This window comes from Chinchilla lanigera, unplaced genomic scaffold, assembly GCF_000276665.1.
Source record: "Chinchilla lanigera isolate Chin_1 unplaced genomic scaffold, ChiLan1.0 scaffold00148, whole genome shotgun sequence".
NCBI classification, from domain to species: domain Eukaryota; kingdom Metazoa; phylum Chordata; class Mammalia; order Rodentia; family Chinchillidae; genus Chinchilla; species Chinchilla lanigera.
The window spans coordinates 839,646-863,107 of NW_004955549.1; the positions used below are offsets into that span (position 1 = coordinate 839,646).

The 23,462-nt window shown below is 37.1% G+C and overlaps 1 long non-coding RNA gene across 2 annotated transcripts in view; it reads right to left on the minus strand.

Annotated features, from left to right (window-relative positions):
- LOC102009425 overlaps window positions 1-23,462 on the minus strand; it is a 94,565-nt gene that overhangs the window by 15,068 nt on the left and 56,035 nt on the right. The window contains exon 4 of one of the 2 annotated variants that reach the window (XR_001232255.1): window positions 5,965-6,931. The exons of the other annotated variant lie outside the window; for it this stretch is intronic. This is a non-coding gene — a long non-coding RNA (uncharacterized LOC102009425). Of the gene's footprint in view, window positions 1-5,964; window positions 6,932-23,462 lie in introns of those variants that run through there. 2 annotated transcript variants of the gene reach the window in all.

Sequence of the window (23,462 nt, forward strand, 5' to 3'; positions counted from 1 at the left end):
CTCTTCTCTGTTCTCCATGGATCTCTCGAACCCTCTCAGGGGATGTTTAGATCCCCTTTGCTAGCATGTTCAATATTTGAATGAAACTGAAAAAGAAAGCACCAATATGATCAAAGTAAAAGAAGGGTTTGAACTATCATCTATTTGTTTCTTATTTGTAAGAGAGAATCTTTTTTGTCCCTGCCTAGTATTCTGAGTACCTACTTTGAAGATAATGATACATGGGGTACGAACTAATGTTATTCTCTCAGTATTTTGTTATGAAATTTCATTAATTTTTTTCCTAAAATAAAAAAATGCAAAAGATGGGAAATGTCAGGTCTTGAAACCTAATATAGTAGATCAAAGAAACATAAGTGCAGCACTGAGATTTACACAAGTATATACACAAGTGTGTGAGATGGGACTATGGCAGTGCTGGGGAAGAATGTGGGGAACAGAAAACTGAATAAACTATGGCAGCTTCTCTGAAAACTAAAAGTTTGTTTAGGAAACTACCTGGAAATGGAATCTGAGTGTAAGATTTCCTCTTCCACAAAACAGAAAAGGTTTAGTATTCAAATTGTACTGAATGGACTTAGATGCTATGACCTTTATTTCATTCTTCTTCAGATTAATCAAGGTGGTATTATGCAACTAATTGTTTAGTGAAAAAGACAGGTACTTTTAGAATAAAAAAAAACCCAAAACTGATTTTCTTCATTCTATATTATGTAATTTTATAAACAAAATATATTGGTCATTGGTCATTTGAGAGATGCAAATTAAAACAACACTGTGATTCCATATCACTCCAGAAAGAATGGCTATCATCAAGAAATCAGCCAGTAACAAATGCTATAGGGGCTGTGGGGAAAAAGGAACACTTCTCCACTGTTGGTGGGAGTGTAGACTGGTAAAATCAATGTGGAAACAAGTGTGGAGATTCCTCAAAACTCCAGAATTGGAGATCCCATTTGACCAAACTATTCCCTTTCTAGGTATATTCCTGTGAGAATTAAAAACATCATACCATAGTGATGTATGTGCACCCACGTTTATAGCAGAACAATTTGTAATAGCTAAATCTTCAAAACAATCCAAATGCCCATCAACCAAAGAATGGATAAAAAAAGATGGAGTACTACTTTTAAATCATGGAGTACTACTCATCCATAAAGAAAGATAAATGTGAAACTTTTATAGGTTAATGGAGCAACTTGAGACCATATCCTTAAGTAAAATGAATCAGACTCATGTGTAAACATCATATTGTCTCCCTGGTTTAAGAAACTGAAAGAATAAATAAGGTCCAAAATATATGATAGGTATTGTCAAATCGGAAGAAACTGGAAAGAACTAGAGTTCTTTTTCCTACACCATAACTATAATTATATAACTATAATTATATTATATTAACTATAGTTATAATTATTATGTAACTATAATTACATTAACTATAGTGATAATACTTTTGATATAACTATAATTATGAACTATAATATATGCTATAATACTATGCCAAATATCTCTTTATTTCAAAAGAAAAGAACTAGTGTATGGGAAGGGGGAAAGGAAGGAGGGGAAAAGGAAAAAAATCCAACAGTTATTCTAGTTTCTCTTAGTTCATTGAAAAGAAAAATTTGTGCTAATATCACCTGGAGAATTTTTTCATGTCCATATCTTGTTCTCTGAGTAGCTGCTTTGACAATGACAAAGCTCAGTGTATTAACTATTGTTGCTGTCTTCTTGTTTTGTTTTGAAATTTTATTTTTTTCCATAAACTAACTAAATAAATATATTTCTACTTAAAAAAACTAACAAACTGGTTTTTTTTTATTCTGTATGATGTCATTTTATGAACAAAATATATCATTGCTTTCTTTTATTCTCTGGAGTTATTAATGGATTATACTATGCCAAGCTTGTAAATACTATGATTATAATAAAATACACTGAAGGAATTATTTAATAACAATTATTATTCAATGCAACATGATAAAAGATAAACTTCTAATATTTTAACAAATATTTTACAAGACAGAAATCACAAGGTCTCTTTATTTTTGTCTTTGTCTATTCTTGTTTTTTTGTCTCTTTCTCTTCTTTCTCCTAATTCTTTCTTACCTTAAACCATCCTCATTTTCCAGCTGCCAAGGTAAACCAAACAATGGGAAGGCAATAAACTTGCTATGGTGATTCTATTTTATATTGTCTTGCTAATAATCATACCTTTGGGGCGATGAATCAGTGCATTAAGAGTAACATCTCTGTGTATGACCATAGCCTTTGAAATCAATATCATATTACCAAGGATAATATAAAATACGTGTGGTGATGACATTAGAATAATGCCTATCAAATTTTTTGAGAGGTAGTTATTAATAGAAAAGTGAAAGCATAATAAGCTAAAACCCAATAAATACATTTTTAGAACTCAATGCTAAAGAAATACTCCAAAGATGGAAGTATCATTAAAAACATTTAGCATCATTATTTATAAAACCAACAAAACTGAACAAAATTAAATGACCAACAAATTGAAATGATTATACAAATTACAGTGTATATCCTCCTTGGAGTATTATAGGACATTTAAGCCAAATGCTGATGAAGAGGAAATCATAATTATAAGCATTTTCCTTATTAAGGGAAACAGCAGGACAGATACTTTACTATATATAAAGTATGATTAAAATTATGTTAAAATGTTCATAAAATGAATCTAAATATCTAAGATAGCACTTTATAAGTTAGATTGTGAGAAAGTCTTCTCCAGTATATTTCTGTTTTATAAATTTAAATGTTCATAAATTAATTCCTGTAATGAAATAAAAGTAAATGTGTTAATTGGGAAATTGTGAAGGCCATTGACTTTTAGTTAAGCCAAAGTTACGTACCACACTGTGAGTTAACAGCGTGTGCGCCTGACTGTCTGCTAAGCACATAGGGGAAGCAGAGATGCTCGTGAAATCCTCCCTGTATACCACCCCTGAATGCCAAGTCAGGGCCATGGATTTGGGCTAATAAAACGGAAAGCGATGCCCACCCCAGCGGTGTTCATAAGGTAAATTAGACCAGGTCTACTGAGAGCGCAAAGAAGGAAGCAGTTCTGAGAAGCAGACTCAAGAGCAGAAATGGCTGTGAAAATTGAGGAAGCAACTGTCCAGTCAGTGAGATCTCGTAATGTGGGAAAGCAGGGACTGGAGGAAGGTGTTTCAAGGCAAGTCTTCATGCTAGATGTGAGAAGGACATTTGGAGAAAATAATATAGAATAATTCTATGAGAAGTGTTCTCAGAGAAGTGTCAGACTCAATCAGAGTGGAGATTCTGCATGTGCGTGCACACAGATGTGTTTATACACACACACTGCCCACCTGCATGAGTTGTTGAACACTCATGATTCTTAATATAGTTTTACTTTTTGTTGATTTATTTCTTTAGATAATTATATTTCTTCCCTGACTGGCATAAAATGTGTCTTAATGTGTCTTAATTCTGAAACTTCATGTATTATTTGATTATCCCTTTCTAAATATCATTTCAAAACAAATACAAAAATGTTAATAACATGTTTCAATGTCTTGTTTTTAAATTTATTTGTAATGTCACTAGTGTGTCATTTTTTTTTTTTTTTTCTTTGGTCCCGGGAATTGAACTCAAGACCTTGCACTTACCAGGCAGTTGCTGTGCCACTGAGCTAAATCCCCAGACCCAAGTCCGTCATTTTTTTCTAAACTTTTATGTTTTATTGGTGTGATTTAGATATTGCTCTGATATTATGGCTTTTATAAATGGCATTTTTATGTTACTATAAGTTCACTATTCTATTTTTTGGCCATTTAAGCCAATAGTGCCTACTCAACTGTGCCTCATAATTTTTTAAATCAAAATGATTAATTTGTATTAATCTTTAAAGTTTTTTACACTAATGTATAATTAACCTTAAACACTGATGTCTGCATAAGTCAATCCTTCTTATGCAGAAGCTAGTATTGGGTGCTACATAAACAAATGTTCACACAGAGCGATTATGAGACACATGGGATGTGAAATGAATAACTGTAATTATGCAGATGATAAGCATTACCTATTACATGACTGGTCATTTTGTTACACAACTGTGATAACTCAAATACCTTTCTGGTGGTTAGTTCTTGTATGATTTCTCCAAATTTTCCACATCCATTTATATCTTACATCCATCTTTTGGGCAACTTAGAGCAGTTTCATATTTTTAGAAAATATTATTTCTTCCATTTGATTAAATGTTTCAGTTTTCTCAATTAAACAGCAATTAAATGGTAAATTAAACATTTTATCCCAAAGTGTCATATTCATAATTTATTGATTCTACCATATTTCTTTGGATTTTCCAACTTTTACTTTTCACTAATACCTCACCGTTTTTTTCTTTATTTCTTTACCACTATATATACATACATATATAATATTTTTATGTTGCTGGAATTGGTGGCGCATGCCTATAATCCCAGCACTCAGGAGACTGAAGTAGGAGGATTGCAAGAGTTCAAGGCTATTCTGGGCTACAAAGTGAGTTCAAGAACAGCCTGGATTGCATAAGGAAAACCTGTCTCAAAAACAAAAAAAGAGATATTTTGATATCAAATTTCAAATCATATATTTTCCTTCTTTCTTAATGCTGAAGTACCCCATTGACCTCCCATTATTGTTATACACACTGATTTCATTTTCGTTGCTTCTAAGTATTATTAAATTGTATTTTTTTTTTTACCAAGTGATGTAGGAAGGAGAAGATATTTGTTTGTTTTTAAATGGTTCTATGTTTATACCATTATTGTTTCATTTTATTGTTTTTCTGTTTTGTTTTGTTTTGATTTGTTTTTTTCCAGTACCAGGAATCGAACTCACGATGTTGCACTTGCCAGGCAGGCACTGTGCCACTGAGCTAAATCCACAGCCCCTTATATCATTATTGTTAAAGCATGATTTTGTTGCTAAAAGGGTGGAACAAGTAGGCTTTGCTGTTCCAGTCTCATCTAATGCACTGAGATTTGTCCATTGTATTGATGTGTAATGGAGTTTTGTAAGTTTTCTGTAAACATAAGAAAACAAAGATTCAGACATACATAAACCTCTATCAATGCTTGCAAGATTATATCTAAAGTTTTAGTGATAATGTGCATATTCACTTTCACTGTACATCAAGGATTAAGAGATAAATTTACTGTTTTTCAACATCAACAGTATTTCAGTAATTCCCTGCTTGTATTTCCTGCAGTGTATTTTCTGTTTCTTATCAATACTTGCAGTAGCTGTCTGCCCTTTAAGCCAATTTTCTACCCCCAGATTTTGTACTAGATTGAATTTATTTTGTCTATGAGAGTTCATGTTCACTTTTGTCTTATAAAGTAAAATTTACTAATTAATTTCCAACAATTATCAATGTAATGTCTTTTCTTCTTGTAAACTCTTGAATTCCACTTACCTCAAATTAATCATATATTACAATAATATAATGTGGTACATTCTATTATATTTAACTTTTGCAAGTCCTTTAATTTAAGGAATAGGTACTATAATTGGCAGCTTATACTTGGAGTTGTATGAATTTGTTTTATTGCTTCTGTGGAGATGAGTCCCAGATTCACAAAAGCTATTCCAAAATATTTGATGATTATTCATTAAAATTAGTGGATCCATTTCTTAGCTATTCTCTTTTCAGATTTTTTAAATGTGGCACATTTTATACTAAATTTTCTACTTGCAATTTAATGATGTCATTAATTTGGAACTGTAATGAAATGACACTAGTGTCTTAGTTAACTTGCTCCTCACTGAAACAAAGTACTTGGCTTCCACAATAAGGGGTTTATTGTACTCACTGTTCCAGAGGGTTCAGTCCCCGTTCAGCTGGCTACAAAGTAGAAATGGAGTGGAAAGCCCAGCAAACAAAAGCTGCTCAACCTATGGCAACCAGGAAGCAGAACAGCATATGACAGCCACAGAGGAAGGAGCCAGGGACCAGACATAGCACCCAAGATCACCCCTCCATGATCCACCCAGACACACCCAGGAATGTGCTGTTCAAGTTCTCTAGGCACCCTCATGCCAACCATGTTGACTGTCCAGCTTAACTATCACCACTTGTAATTACTTTTCTTTGGGGTCTCTTTGTGTTTACCTGGATGACTATGAATCTTGTTTTAATCGTTGTGGGGTCTGAAGGTTTTTTTTTTTTTTGAGATGATGTCTCATTATGTACTCCAGTAAGTTTTGAGCTTACAATATAGTCCAGACTGGCCTCAAAGTTGTGGTGATCCTCCTGCCTCTCTTCCTGAGTGCTGGGATTACAGATGTGCACCACCCTGGCTGCAGGGAGGAATTCTTTTAAGCATTTGTCTGCCCTCTGAACTACAGAACATGAGAGTGAAGGCTGACAACTGTCAGGTATAGCAGAGAACTAGGCTCTGCTTCGTACTGCCTGTTTCATTGACTCAATCTTGTTGAAGGTTGAGCCACTCAACCAGTGAAACTATGATGAAATGTTGACATGAGAGGATGGAAGTCTACACTAGGAATTTAGTTCATCTTTCTCGGTCTATAAAACATTTAACATGTATTCTGCATAGTTCTAAGCAATCTGGAACACATAGGACAGTCTAACTTTCCTCACCTCTTCAGTATCATTCACACCAGTGAAGATCTGTACTGGAGAATGCACTTCCTTTAGATCTTCCATTTGGTGTCTCCATGAATGGTTTTCTAGACTGGCAGAGGGTGAGCTACAATTTCCTAATTTCATGATGAAAGAGGGTTTCCTTGATTTGGTCATTTTATCCAGTTTCAGGCAAGAGTTTTCAATTTAGTAGGTTCTGTCTTTGTTTTCCCAGGCTTTTTACCCAAACATCTGGTCTTCCCTGCCCCAGTCTTTCTGTAGCCTCTGAAGCTGCAGGGTTCTGCACTCCACCTGTGAGGTGATGGCATTCTGTGTGAGTTAGTCTCTTGTAGCTGGTCTCATTTACAGTTATTTCAAAGGAGGATATCAACATTAAAAGTGTTTTGCATTTTGTATTATTTTACTTTGCCCAAATACATAAGTATGAATAATAGTATGTTTGTGTGTGTGTGTAGTGTATGTGTGAGTCAGCATTCTTCTGTGTGTTTCCTTCAGCTGATACGTGTCTTCTCATCCCTGACATTTTTGATGGGGCTAAAGAAATCATGTTCCAAATGTCTTCTGATAATCATAAAGTTATCTTGGTGATCTGACTTGTCCAAGTGTATAATTGGAAAAACATGCACTTGATGACTTATGGGACACATGAATTAGCAATATGAAGTACTAGCTGCCCAAGTAAATTCAATTATGATGTTTCTCATAAATTATAGCTATGATGTACTTTCTGTTTACAAAGCAGCCCATGATTCTCCTCTATAACAAATTTGCTGTGTATTTACCAATATGCTTTAGCCAACAGTTTACTTTCTGTGAGTGACAAAAAATTTCCTTGATCCTAGAAACCCTGAAGTTTCATTTGTCCAGACTAGAATATTACCTTCTTCCTCACTTAAGTGGAGGTCTGGACCTTATTGGAACCTTTTACTACAAACACATTTAGATAATGAAGACTCTTTAGGCCTAGAATTTCCTGTTTTGATAAGAATTTCTTTTTACTCCTTGGATTCACTAGGTTTTGGTCTTCCCTCGTCCTTCAACACCCACCCCTTTAACACGCTTCTGTCTAATTAAGGTGGAACACCTATTTGGGGGCACTGCACTGAGAGCAAAGGTTGCAACTGTGAGTTAGACAGATCGAGCTCAGCCTTGCTGGACACAGTCTCAATGTGGAAAAGCAGGACTGGATACAGGTCTTCTGATCCAGTGTGAATGTGTGCTAGTAATTATCCTGGCACTTGCATGCCGAAGCTGGACCTAGGAAAAAGAAGTATTCAGCTATTTAAATAATGCAGAAGGAGTTAAATTGTAACCTAAAACATCTGGCCCTAACAGCATCAAAAGTAATAGTTTTGTAAGTGGTGGGGTATGAGGAATGAATAAGAGAGAGAAATATTTGCTATCTTGTGGGGCTTTGTCATAATTTCCTGTGTCAATGGGAAGAGTAATAACTAAAGGAGGGAATGCAGAACAAAAAAACATAGAGATAGGCATGATTTAATGAAGCTATGTGCTGCTTTAAACATGTTACTTTTGAGTTTTAGAGTTATTTAAACAGATATATTACAGAGATGATTAAATTTAGAAAAATCTAAATCTTGAAGAGGGAACCAGAGCTGGAAGTGTATGAAGTGGACTGCATTCAGATTCCAGTTATGTTGAAGAGCAAACACAGTGCTTCTACAAAGAGGGTGTGGAGTCAGAGTTGCTATCATTAGCTCTGTTCTCTAACTGAAGATCATATATGCAAAATGATTTAGTGACTTGCCTGTAATCCTGTCGCAAATTAGAGTAGAGCCTAAATACACTGTCATCATCTTTCACTATTACTCTTAACTCTTAATGAGAATCTGTAAGAAGATAAAGCTGATGACTGTCATCATAGGCATATAAACAGATGGACAGATACAGATAGTGAGATAGACACGTAGTAAAGATCTTATTCACTTACAATTGTTGTGCCGGTAGTATAATAAGTATGTTGCATACATTATCTTACTAGATAGAATTACTGTTATTACATATATTTTGTAGATGAAAACATCAAAATGTAGAACAGTTAAGATAAGAAGCAGTCAGGATACTAACTCCAATTCATCTAACAGTAAGTAGATTCTTCATGCCCCTTCCCCACATTGCATTCGCTTCTATCCTTTTATCTATTCATCTCTCCATCTTTTCAGTGAGCCAGCAAAATACTATTGTTGGTTCTCTGTGTCATTAATGAAAGCACAAAGATAGGTTCCTTGACATTACAGAGCTAACAGGCTACTTCTAGGAAAGAAATCTAGGAAATTAATTAAAATATTCTAAAGAAGCATATTTAAGAAATTATTCAGATATCTAGGATTGACTGCATCTCTTGGGTGAAGTATTATCACATAATTTTTACCAGCAGGGAACAATTCCTTTTCTAATGTATCACCAAACATATTTTATTTAAGCAAAAAGCAGTTTATTATTTATATTGCTAATTATTCTCCATTTTTTAAAGATTTGAATCTTTATAAGATGGACACTTTTTTCTAAGAAAGAAGTTTCAAGAAGTATTCAGTCGTTCAGTGGATTTTTCAAAAATTTTCATTGGTTGTAGAAAAGGCAATAAAGTTGCATCCCCTTACTGTGATCACTAAGACCTTGCCTCTTAGTGAGATGATGCATAATTATGCCACGGGTTTCCTAATGCAGAATATCAAATGCTATGTGCCTTCTTCAGGATTATTATAACCTACATGTCTCTTGGTATCTTTTCAAAAGTTTATTGTGTAGGCCTTTTATACTGTTTACTTCTTTGAAATGTTCCCAGACTTTGACACCACTTCTAAATGGTGAAACACAAACGTAGATGAAGAATGCTGCCGTAGACTATGGGTCCATAAAGTCACAGCCCGATGTGCTATCCCCATTTGACATCTCTTTTTACTGTATGTAGAAACTTGTACAGCACGGGAAACATGGTCTGCAAGCTGTCACTCCTGAAGGGACAGCAATGAACCCAAAGTAAAATCCTCCAGTGAGAAAGGCCTTAGGTAATTTGCCAGAGGCCATTATCCTCAAGACTGAAGTCTGTCTAGCATTAAAATTAAGCTGAAGGCAAACCAAGAGCAGAGTAATAAAGGGAAGAGTGGCAGAAAAGAACCAGGAAGTACAAAGTGTATCTCCATATCTCCGGGGAAAGTCGATGCTGTAGCGTTATGTTACAGCCTAGCGTGTCTTGAAAAATTTAGATACCTCTCCCCGTGAGAGTGCTTCTCTTTGTTGCTGAGGATAGTTTTCTAAGCCAGCTACCTAACTCCAAGATATGTTCTGCTGAGCCTCAGGTATGATACTGCTATAAAGAGTTTGACCATGTAATCAAGAAACCATAAGATAAATGTATTTGTCAAAAGAAGTTTTGCATTGTTAAGATGTCTTCCAGGAAGGACAGAATGCCTAGATAGGAATGTGTACTTTTTAATTTTTTGTAAGTACTTACTCTGTTCCAATTATTTTTGTATCATTCTTACCACAGAATCTAAATGGTAGCTATGTATTATTAGACCCATCTTTAGCAATGTCTTAAGCAACTTGGGATGGTAATGAAATAGTAAATCATAAAGATAGAATAAGTTAGTACAATGTTCAGGGTAGCTCAAACCTGAAGAGATCTGTCTCTGTCTCTAAGATACTGTTCTTGGTGTTAAAATTTATTGTACATGACCCTGTACAAAACCAGATGGGATGGGGCAAAGGACGCTAAGTATACAAGCACAAACAAGCAAATAAACAATATTTGTTTATGTATTAAAGTAGATCACCTCCTTGTATCACTCACCTAATTCATAACACTAGCTGAAGATCACTTTTGATGAATATGTGAAATTAAAGTTAAATAGAATCAGTCCTCTAAAGTTGGTGATTTCTTATTATAAGAGGCATTACAGAACATCTACAGGCCCTATGAGGATATCCCAATGCTCTGAGTTATGACAACATATTTAACCTTACACTATTACTACTATTGATAATAATAACTGATGTCTATTAATTTACAGTTTATAAACTTTTTAACAAGGTTTATTGCCTCATAAAACCCAGTATACTCTCAAGAGTCTCCTTCTAAGATGACTCACTTGAACATCTAAATTAGAACAATAAATCATTTCAAATGAATTTGGTACATTAATAATATAAAAATAAATATGCATGGTCTAATAATACAGGGAATGATATATCTGAAGTTCCTTGTAAACTCTGAGGTGGTTAATAATCTCATAGTACGACAGATGCTTTTCCAAGGAAAACAGCCATTCAACAATATGCAGAAAGATGCTGGCTAAGCCACTAGTGATGAAGAATCTCAATATCTTATAAAGCAATATCTTTACAAGCATCTTCCAATTTATGAGACAAAGCGTTCCTGTGTGAAGTCAGAATCTGTTTCGGTATATGCTAGCATTTCCAGAAGCCAAGGAACACCAGTTTTCTTTCCAGCATTTGAATCTTATTCAGAACTAGAAGAAAGAATAGAGATTCTGCTAATAACTTTACTATTGATAAGCCTCATTCAAAACTGTCACTCAATAGGTAATCACAATCAACATGATTTTGCCTCAAGAAATTAAATGTTGCTCACAAATCTTCAGATTCTCAGAGTTGTATCTCTCAGAAGTGAGGACAGAAGTGGGTGTTACTTGACGACGGGCCACATGAGAAGATGCCAGGGATTGGAACTGAGTGTAAACTATTCAGAACTGTGTTCAACCACAGAGACAGACAAGATTAAACCACCCGTTACCGAGAAGGTTGAAGGAGCGCTGTAGGAGAGTATCAGCACCAGGTGGGGACACTATTCTTCTACTTTATAAAAACATCTGGAAAGAGAGGTAAGTGCTCTCCCATGACTGCTCAACCTTGGAAGTTAAAATGTCGGTGTTAATCTGGTACCTCTAGGACTGGGCAGGCACTGGGTGTGCTCAGAGGTTGAAGCAGCAGTTGGCAAAGGATGGTCTCTCTATCTTCAGGAGTCTTTTCTGCCCCTTCTGAGCGTTACTCTTTGTTTTTCTTTTCGGAACCACTAGGTGGAAGTTTATCTTTTACACTCTCTGCTAAACCAAAAGAGATGAATGTTCTTTTAAATTAAATGCTAAAGGAAAAAAGATACAGGAGAGTTATACTACTAGTTTTTTTAGTTCATTGAAAAAAAGGGTTTATTCTAATATTGTTTGGAGAATGTTTTATGCCCATGTCTTATACTCTAACTTCTTTGAACATAACAATACTCAGTGTACTAACTATTGCTATTCTCCTATTATTTTGTTATGAAGTTTTGTATTTTTTTTCAGTAAATAAATGAATAGAATCTTTAAAAATCTTTAGTATTCAAGGCCCTAAAAGTGTCCCTTGTTCTATTATGTATATCTATGTATGTATATCTATGACCCACTGACAATTCAGTGAGTAAGCAGCAATTTCATATGACATGTTAAAAGCATGCATTTAATGTATTTTCACAAAATGATCTCCAAGTACGTATGTAAACACCTTTCCACTCTCAAATCCTTATGCAAGAAATAAAGTTTCAAGACCGAATATCCTTTTCTACGAGTTAAATTAACTCTATCATTTCTAATTACCCTGCTTTCAGTTCCAGTCTTCCTCAGATCTCCAGAGTGGTGGAGCTGCCCCAGTGGCTAAAGGTGAATTCACTCAACACAAACTCCTTCTGCACCTCACTTTAAGAACTCACATACAAACAGGACCTTATAGAGCTCCTCACAGCTGCTCTGCATATTCAGCTCCATTGGCCATACACTAGCTAAGGTGAACGATGTCCTTTCCCAACACTGTTTCATGTATTTGCCCCTTCATTTTTACAATACTTAACAAGAGCCTACTATACACCAGAGTAGCTACCAAAAGTTATGGGCTCAACAATAAATGAAACAGAAAGATGTTCCTTTGCTCATGATATTTTTATTAAATTAGAGCATGTTTAAAATGTAAAAGATACATAAGCAAGCAAAACACATGCATGGTTGATGTTCACCCTGCCAAAAGGAAAACTACACAATGCTGGGAAGGAATCAGAAAGTATGTTAGGGATCGGAGGTGAATGAGATTTTAGATTTTCTACTCAGGGCGGCACTCCTTTCTCCATCCATAAAGGAAAAGCAACCATACAAGTAGAGGTAAAAATCAAAAAAAAATCATTTGCACAGATGCTTATGGGGAGGAAAGAAATAGGAGGAAAAGTGGGGCATATAAAAAGGAAGTTATAGAAGTACATATTTTTAAAAGGAAAACAAATGTCCTTACAAGTACCTAAAAAAGCTAGTGTGGCATGAACTGAAGAGTATGACTAACTCAATTCTATGCATCCAGGATAGAAAAGGAGAAAACTATTCATTGCTAAAATGAGCTATTCCAAGTAAAATTATGTCAAAATCTAGTAATAGCTGAAATATATAGTTACACATTAACAAGCCCACTGGAAACAATCAAGGTGTTATAAAGCCACATATAAAATGTTACTGTGAAAGCCATTAATTTTATAATTACTATGTGCAGATAATAATAAAGAACCATCAGAATCTCAGGAATGAAAGCCTTGTGAAGGCAGATTGTGTCATATTCTTATTTCCTAGAAAGGTTTGTTGTCAGTCTGTTCACTACATTTTTATGATTAGTCCCATGACAGCACTTACAGTTCATTTCCTTCATAGATCTGGACGTCTGGTGCTTTGCCTGAGCCCTGCGTGTGAGCCCCTCCAGGGTTTGGACCTCACTGGTGAGCAGTCATTTTTAGCCTCATTCCACAGTGTTCAACATGCCTGTGCCTTAGACAGCTAAGTGAGCACATTAATTTCAGCCACTTTCTATCCGACCCTAGTGTTGTCTTGTGGTGAACTTCTCAAGATCCTCCCTTTATCCGTTTGTGAACATTTTGGGTGAGGAGTAGAATTTCTATTACATCTTTTTCAGTGGAATGCAGTAGAAGCCATGTTTTAGACATGTGCCTTCCGCATCTGCTACTTGAGTCGAGTTCAATAGCTTAGTCTAAAATAACACAATGTATTGGGTCTAATCACCATCTTTCTTTGCTTCCTCTTTCTTTTGTGGCTCAAGTATTTGTTAGTAGAAAACTCTCATACGTTTTTGTCGTAATAAGAGGCACAAGCTAAACGATGTATGGATCTTCAAAAAAAAGAAAAGACCCATTATCCAAGAAACTGTCCACTTTCAGTCTTCCAGGGAGGACAGCCTTATCCCTGCGGCAGCCTCCTTCTGAGTCAAGCCTGCCCCAGTTTCTCATGGCTCTACGTGGTGGGTGTTGGAGTGGTGTCTGTGCCCCGTGGCTTCCTTGTCCCCTATCCGTGTCGCACCCAGTGCATGATGGCAGCTGCATCCCGGACTACAGCAAGAGCAGGATGCTTGTAACACACTCTGGATGGCTTCAGGATCTAGTGTCCTTTTGCTTCTCTCCTTCTGCAGCCAGTTCAAGGGCTCTGTGAGCACTTGACATTGCTGCTCAGAGTTTTGTGGAAATTTCTCTTTTTATTATGACACCTTTTAACAGCATCCAGTGTGTCTTGTGTCTGGCCTCACAACTGGGGGAGTCTTTATACTCTGCTGTCTGAAGTAAACCCTTCTTTTTGTGCATGAGTCGGAACAGAGGTATCTGATCTGTATTAATTACAACACTTGGTCTTTCTTAAACTCTCTTCAAGAGCCTTAATCAAACCATGTCCATCTTCCTTGTTCTGACACATTTCTCAAACCCTCACTCAGGGATCCAAACCCTCCTGGAGCAGAAGTTTTGCCTTTCTTCTGTGCAAGCACGTTGCCTTCTTAACACACATGCTTTCCTCCAGGGCTCCATTGTAGTAGAAAGAAGAATAATTCATATATATTTAATTTCTTGAGCAAATTCAGCTTCTTGAGGTTGAATGGTTATTGGAGGGACAAGTTTTAATGCTTTTATCTTGTTTTTTGAGTTGGTCATTGTTTCACTGAGTTATTCTCTCCACCAATCCAAGACAATTTTTATATTCTATGTAGTAACTAAGGACTTCATTATTATTTTATTTTTTCATTAGCAAAAGTTTCTATCTTTTTGTGGTGAAGCTACATCATGGAATTCTGATGTTCTCATTCAGATTATAGATCCTAGTTCTCTAGGACAGCAAAACCTGGACTGTTATCCCATAGTTTAAGCCCAGCCAAGCTGAATCTATGTATTCAGTATCAATATGTTGCTTTCTGGAGATATTTCTAGCCTGGACCTTGGGTTTGAGTGGCCAGTAAACACAAACCAATGATGGAAGCAGACATCATCTCATCCTCCAGCACCTAAAACAACTCTTTAGTAAGACATCTACATTAGCCTGACTCTTTGCCTACCAGGTAATCCCTAACTCACCCAACCATGCAAGTGTAATCAAAGTGAATTCCAGGAACAGTTAAGATCAGGCCAGTAACGTGTGCTTCCTAAGAGTCAAGGGGGCAACTTTTAATCTTTTCAAACTATCTCCATGTCTGTCAACAACTCCAACTAGGGGTGACTGTTATCCACCTCATTCTCAAAGAAACTCTGTATTGTCACTATTTTTTTTTTAATTATTATTTTCTTATTCTATTTAATGGTTTAATCAATCTTCCATTCTCACATCTAGTAATCTGGGCAACTTCTTTGAAGATAACAATATGTAATACAACAAGCACTACTAATTCCTATCATTTGGTTTGAAACCGCACATCATTTTTAATGTTCTTGCTTTGTTTTGTTTGTATTTTGCTTTTTTTTTGCTATTCTTTTTATAATAAAATTTTAAAAAATGACCTGAACTTACTTTAGCAAATAAGATTCCTATTCAGACTAAGCCATAATCTTCAATGTATCCAAATTTGATGTGCATAATTTGGATCCCCAGTTCTTAGGGTCCAAAATGCGTGCACCTGTGTATAATAGCACCCTATCTTCAAATGAGGACCTGCTCATGAGGATTTAAACACATGTTAACATTATTTTTATTAGTATAAAGGTGTTGCTCTAACAGCCTTCTAGTCTATCCACTCTGTGACTAAAATATAGCTATTCAATCCTTGGGAGTCCAGAAAAAGCAAAACTCAACATGCTTGAGAGTCAGCATTAGACAGTGTGAGTGACAGTTAACTGTATATGGCAACTTGACCTGGCCACATTGTTAATGCTTCATTACATATTATTCAGGATATTTCTGGGAGGGGGATCATGGGAGAGAGTTACATAACAACTGATGGATGTTGAATAAATCAGATTGTTCCCCATAATATGGGTGCACCTCATCAATCAGGTGATGGCTTTGAGATCAGCATAAAAACTGACCCTTTCTAAGCAAGAAAGAATTAAAGCAGCACATGGCCTTTGGACTGTATGTGCAGCCTAGCTTACCAGCAGATGGCCTTTGCACTCAAACTTCAAAACATTCCCAGATCTTCAACCTGTTGGCTCTTCCCATCAGAGTTTGGACTTCCCAAGCCCCCACAGTAAGCCAATGCTTTAATATAAATCTTTTTGTATGTACAATACATGACCGACTCTATTTCTTTGGAGAATCCTGGCTAGGAGAGGGAGGCTAAAAAAGAACATCCTTTGTTCCTTTTCCACAGGAATCATCTTATTACCCTGATGACTATTCCTCCTCTTATGGTTGATACACTGTGCCAACTTGAGAAGTCTAGAAGCTTAACTAAGAAACTCAGCAGTTCTACATCCTGGGGTGTAGAGGACATGCCCTTACCTCTAGCATGTTGTTCACTGTATCAACTTGAGAAGTTAGAAACTTAACTAAGTGACTCAGCTGGGGGTCAGGGTCCTTACTTTGTACACACACTGAGCTTGTGGAAGAGGAGGGCAGGGAGATGATGTGAGCAGATAGTCGATACACAGTATAAGTGAGCAAAAGGGGCTTGCCCTCCCCCCTTGTGCTGTCACTGCTTTTGCTGTTTTCTGTTGCCTTGAACTGTTGCCCCTGTGCCATGTGCCACCATGCTTTGGAGCCAGCTGAGCATGGACTGAAACCTCTGCAAACTGTGAGCTAAATAAGCCTTTCCTTCCTTAATTTTGAGGGTTGGGTATTTTGTCTCAGCAAAGACAGAAAAGAAAACAAAGACACCTCCCTCCCTGGCAAACCAGGACACGAACTGCAGATGCCTGGCATTAGTGATTTGCCTGTGTTTCCCTGCTGGGCTAGGGGCCACACAACCATCAAGAGTAGGAGATGAATGTCTGCCCCACTTCCATCCACTGGTCACTAGGTCTCCATCCTGGAGAGACAGACTCAGCTTCATCTTTCTAATGGTCCCATGGTTACTTTTGGATGTTTCGATTTTCATCTATTTTAGCTACTTCTAGACTGAACAGAGCACTTTCAATGATTTGCTTTCTATGCTAAACTGAGTCACAGTGTGTCTCCAAATCCTACCTAAGATGCAAGGTATAAGGCAGCAGAATTAGGCTTGGCTTCAGAAGAATCTGATCCCAAACCACGGGTGCTGCTGTTTATTGGCTCTGTGTCATTACATTGCAGAATTTCTCTTTCAGTTTCCTCTGTTATAAATTTAAGATAAATTTTTCTACCTAACATTTTCTTCAAGAGAATTAAATAATATGTTGTGGAGTGTCAAGTGCACCATTACAAATCATTTCTGCAATTTTGAGTTTATAGATACTCTTATGATAAGGGGATTCTGGATTTCCCAAATTCTACCACCTCTACATGATTTCTGCTTTGCCCCATGACTACCTGAGCAAGGCATACACAAATGGAGGGGAGAGATCAAATGAGTCCAGACCTATTCCCCCCTGTTCTGCAAGTCCTACTATTGGGCAATATGTGCTTATCATTTATGTCTATCAAGGGCCCCTCAAAGAAAAGGAACCAGCTGGTGTCCTAATAAAATTGGCCTTTGAGTTATTGCAGAAGCTTTTCTTTATCAGATCAACTGTCTATGAAATTTTGCATGGCTTTGTGTCAGTTCCCAACTCAGTTTTTATAAGCCCAGTTAATGGTGTTGTAGTTTCCCCTGGGCTTTACTGGTCCCAGGTGTTTGTGTGTGGCAGATGTTACAAAGCAGCTGGAAGGTGCTGGTTTGCATAGAAAATATAAACCTCATATATAGGAAATAACATTAATGGATTTTATAAGAAAATAAAGCTAAGTTGTTTATTTGTGAATCAGGGTAGCACTTCAGAGTCAGGTGGTTCAGTGCATTGTGATATAGAAAGGAGCAAAGACACAGACCTCCAGCCATACCTGTAAATCGTGTGTGTGTGTGTGTGTGTGTGTGTGTATGTGTAACCTTCAGCATGTCCTGTCATCCACATGGAACACAGCTTCTCTAAGTGAACACTGCACATTTGGGTTATATCTGGGGTCGGCCAACATCCTTATATGTAAATAGCTTAGGTTTTGTAGGCATTATCTTCTTCACTGCCACTGGTCTCTTTTGCCCTTTTAATGTGAAAACAACCATAAACAATATGTAGGTCAAAGAATATAATTCTGCTCCCTTAAAGCTTTATTGACAAGAACACAGTAGGCCAATGGACCTTTGGGAGGCAGTTTACTGATTGCTTAATAAAATAATCTCTAAAAGTCTCAACTGCTCTAATATTGCCTGGTCCCTGATAGATAGATGGAAGGATGGATGGGTGGATGGAGGAATGGATGGATGGATAGATAGATAAATAAATAGATAGATAGATACATAGATAGATAATATCTGGTAGAGCATCATTCCCAAAATAATTGTAAAATTACATTCTAAAAATAATTTACTTACATAAAATTTGTCTTGTGTGATATTTTCCATGCTCTCAATCCATCTTTCCTACCTTTTCACTATCACCAGTCTTTAATCTTCGATGTACATGTGCACACATAAACATTCACACCCGTATTGATTCTCCTCACAAATTCAAACTGACCCACTCTCAGATGTTACCACTGGGAATGCAGTGTTCTATCCACACTTATAATGTAGAGGCAATTGTGAGAACTTTTGAAACAGTCTTTGTCGTTACTAACAATTATGCTTTTCATCAAATCAACCAACAAATATATGCTAAATATTTATTACACAGGTGACAACGTGTTTGTTGTTGTGCATAGAATAATAAAAACGCTGTGACCCAGGAAACAAAAGTTTTATTATACTCTGGGCATTAATACTTCATCACTGATATAACATAGAAATGTTTTCTCACATTTTATAGGTTGTTTCTTTCCTCAATTGATTGTTCTGTTTTACAGAGAGAGACTTTGTGGTTTCATGTAACTTCTAGTTTGTCTTTTTCCTTTTGTTTCCTGTGATTTGAGGGTCTTGTCTCACAATGTCTTGCCCACTACAATGTTCTGGTGCATTTTTCATAAGCCTTCTTGTAGTAATTTGATAATTTCAGGGCTTATATTTTAGTATAGGCCGTCAATATTAAAGTTGGCACATGGAGATCTGTCCTTGATGATCACAGTGGACAAAGACATATTACCACAGTCCCATTGCATGTTCTCACATTCCTCTCTCTTCCTTACCTCCCATCCCTAACTGAAGCCAGGACTGCTAGTGGCAAGGTGTGGAGCTGCAGGAACACAGTATTAAACTGACTGATTTCACTATAAAACAAACACCGCAAGAATATTTCCTAACTAGAGATGTGTACTCACAATTACATTCCTGTGATAGAGTACCTGAGAAACACAACTTACAAGACAACAGGTTTGTTTGGGGCCTCGATAGCAGAGGTTTCAGTCCACAGTTGGCAACAAGGCACAAGCATCACACAGAGGGCCTGAGGAAAGCTGTTCCCTTCGTGGTGGCCAGAAGCAGAGAGAAAGCAAGAGAAACAGGAGAGTTCTATCCTCTTAAATTGCACTCTACGTGGCCCAGTGCTTCTAGAAGGCCACACCTCATAATGGAGTATTCAGCCACAAACTGGCATCTCCATGATGCAGTCACCTTTCCCAAGGCATCTCCATGATCCAATCACCTCCACCAAGACATTTCCATGATCCAGTCACCTTCCCTGAGACATCTCCATGACCCAATCACCTTCCCTGAGACATCTCCATGACCCAATCACCTTCCCTGAGACATCTCCATGACCCAATCACCTTCCCTGAGACATCTCCATGACCCAATCACCTTCCCCAAGCCCCACCTTTGAAAGCAAGAGACTCTTTGAGCACATCTTATATCTAAACCATAGCACCATGCTCCTGGGTAGTGAACACTTTTGCATCTTTCTTTGCGCAGTTACATTGTTATTTAAAATAATGCTTCATTTGATACCACGTAGAGGCCAAGCAGATGGGTGAGGATTCAATTCCAAGTTTGACTTTAAAACTCCCTCTCATATCTCATACTATGCAGTGTTCATTCCTTTTTTCTCTCTTTCTCTCTCTCTCTTTTTGAGTTATTTTAATTGAAAGTTAGTTTCCAGAGTACGGAACTGCACTGGAGAACCTTTGAGTTATTGTAGTGTTTAGCTCCATTACATAGAGACACTTTCTTGAGTATGAACTCATCCTAACAGAGAGATCAGAGTGGGGTACAAATTAAATGCAACAACACACACGCTTAAACACCACATAGATTTGCTTAAATGAAAATCCCAAATTATAGGTAGAGAATAAAATATGATATAGCTAATAGGAAGTCAGAAGATAGTCCTTCTCAAATGGGACAGGGATAAAGAGATGGAGGGAGTTAGGAGCTAGAGAAGAGAATGGGGATTAAAAAATATTAAAATGTGTCAAGAATGTATACCAGTGCTGCACAAGGAATGTAAGCACTATACAGTGCAAAGATATACTAATACATACTTAAAATAAAATAAATGTAATGAACCAACTGCAGAGGCACAGGAGGGCCATGAGAAAGAGAGTCCTGTAGTCACGTCATTCCTCTCTTACCTATGTCTTCTTGGCAGTTGGGGGTGGGATGCAGGAAAAGTAAGTCTGGGATGTGAAGACTGCAGCACATGCACAGCACAGACGTCAGCCTTCCCGGTCAGCAGGGAACAATAACTTCAAAGTTATTTCTTAGGCACAGAGAGCAACATCTTTAATGTTGGCCTCAACAGCATTATTCAAACCTGCAGATAGGGAGGCCCTATCTGTAGACAACACTGAATGCATGAATGTATGTGTATGAATATATATAATGTCTATATAAATGTGTGCATACAACTTATGTGTTCATGTATATTTGTATGCATTTGATTATTTTTCTGATTTATATCTTACAGATATTAGACAGTGACTGTAATTGTTAGGATCCTCTCTTTCTTCTCTCCCTTCCCATCTTCTTTTTCTCCTTTCCTTTTACTCCTTTTTATTGTTTCTCTAAGAGAACAAAATGTGTGTGAGATTATCTTCCTCTCTGGTTTTATACTCATGTTTTGTTTATGGGATACATTTTATGGGTTAAGTTATTTCCCCCTCCCCCAAATTTATATGTTAAAATCCCAATTCTGATTAGCTCAAAATGTGCTTTTATTTGTAAAAACTGTTGTTGAAAATTTAATTATTCATAATGAGGTCCTCTTCGTGTAGCCTGGACTCTCGTGGAATATGACTGGTATCACTCTAAGGAGAAACTGATACAGACATAGGAAATATATAGGAGCAGAGATGAGGGCAAGCTTAAATATCACACAACTTCTTTTCTATGAGAAACCCAAAGTATAAATAATTTTTAAAACCAAACAAAGGACAGGCAATAGGAAACAGGCAGATACATCTTTTGTGAATGAGAAGGGATCTAGAGATGGAGGGAGGGGACAGATATGAGGGGAAGGAGAGGAGGATTAAGATATGCTAAGTACATGTGCCTGCACCCTAGGATGAATGCAAACATTGTGTACAACAAATACATAGGAAACCTGAAGTGTTCAATATAATCATACCTTCCTTCCTGCTATTTCAAGTGCTCTAATAAATACCTGTTGGCTGTAGAAGTGACCCTGCTGGTCCTGGGCCTCCCCTCCACCCCTAGGCTTATCTCACCTGTCCTGCCGCCTCTGCTACAGCAACACAGCAGGTCTCCTTGCTTCTCTCAGGTTGGCTTCACCCTGCTGCTTCTGGAGTAAGGAATTCATAACCTAAACTCAATATAAACGGCATGGAGGTCATCCCCTGGTCCACAATTACTGGGTCTTCAGTTCTCATGCAGGACACATAAGACATACATTTCCATGATTTTAGGATTTTTCTGGCTGAAAGGATAGTTACTGGTGTTGGTTAAACTCTGTTTAAATCCCTTAGGCCCAGCATCATAAGCTTCAGTAATAAATCAAGCAAACACATCAAAGAAATGAAACTCTGTTGAGCTTTTTCTTTTCTGAATCACTAAATATGATCTTCTAGCAACCTGGTGAAAGCTTGCTTTAGACTGGTGACTTTTCCATTGTATTAATTCCTGATCTTCATAGCACTTAGGCAGACACTAAATTGATATTACCTGTATCTCTTCAAGAGGGAAAGACATGAAAACATTGGAAATTTCCAGTATGTTTGAACTGTTCCCAACTAGTTATGTGTTTACTTCATAATTTTCATTATCCTTTTTTTTTTTCTCCAGTACCTGGAATCGAACTCATGACCTTGAGATTGCCAGGCAGGTTATGTGTCACTGACCTAAATCCCCAGCCCCCATTAATTTACTAATAAAAACCTCCACTTTTTATTAGTAGTTAATTTACTTCAGGATAATCAACAAATAATAAAGTGCTGTGATAGAAGAATTACGTATGTAAGCACTTTCTAGAAATATTGTGAGAATAATAGCAACAAATAGTGTGTTCAAGGTGTAATGCTCTTTCCAGAGAACACATTAAGTAGGTAGATACACAAACAAGTAGAAATAGACTTAGTAAAAAGTATTTTCTCATGCCAATGTGGAGCCCAAGAAGTCTTACTGTCTGCCAGCTAAAAGATGGAGACCAAAACAAGCTGAGGGTACAATTGTAATCCATGCTCCAACACCATGAACCAGGGGAGTCAATGGTGTTAGTTCCATTCTGAGGGTAAAGGATCATGATCAGGAGCAATGTACAAGGAGAGGATAATGGATCTCTCATCTAAAGAAGAAAGAAAGAATTTGTCTTTGCTCTACCTTTTGTTCTGTTTTGGTTGTCAACAGAATTAGATGGGGTGATGCTGAGCATTCCTGTGGCATTAGTCTATGCTTACTATGGTCAGATATAGAAGAGTTCAAAATGTTTGTCTGTGTGCTGGAGATATGAAGGATCGAATCAGGGCTTGGGGCACATGGCAATGTCCCATGTAAGTCTATATTAAGGATCTGCACTGAAAAAGTGCAACGGTGAGTGGTGGAAACTAGAAAGTCTACACTGGGAGGGTGAAGGATCTGTGCCAGCAGACTGAGAGACCTGGACTGGAAGCCAGGAGATGGTGCCTGAGATAAAGAGGAGGATTAAAGCTCTCCCAGAAGGAAGATATCTCTTTTGAAGGAAAACCACTAAAAACCAGCTTCTTCTGAAGTCTTCCCCTCTATTTCTCCTTTTATGTCATTTTAAAACAACAATCCTCAGATGGATCTTCCACACCCAGAACCATGCTGACTCAGTTTGGCTGGGTGTTCCCACTCAAATTGACCATTAATTAGTCCACCACGTGTTGGGGAAGAGTCCTGCACTGCACTCTGTCATCCAATTCACACGCTAATATCTTCCAAAAGATATCTTGCAAACACAACAACCAGAAATGTTTTACAAGCTGTGTGTGGTATCTGTTAGCTCATTCATGTTGACTCATAAAAGTAACTGTCCCTGTATCTT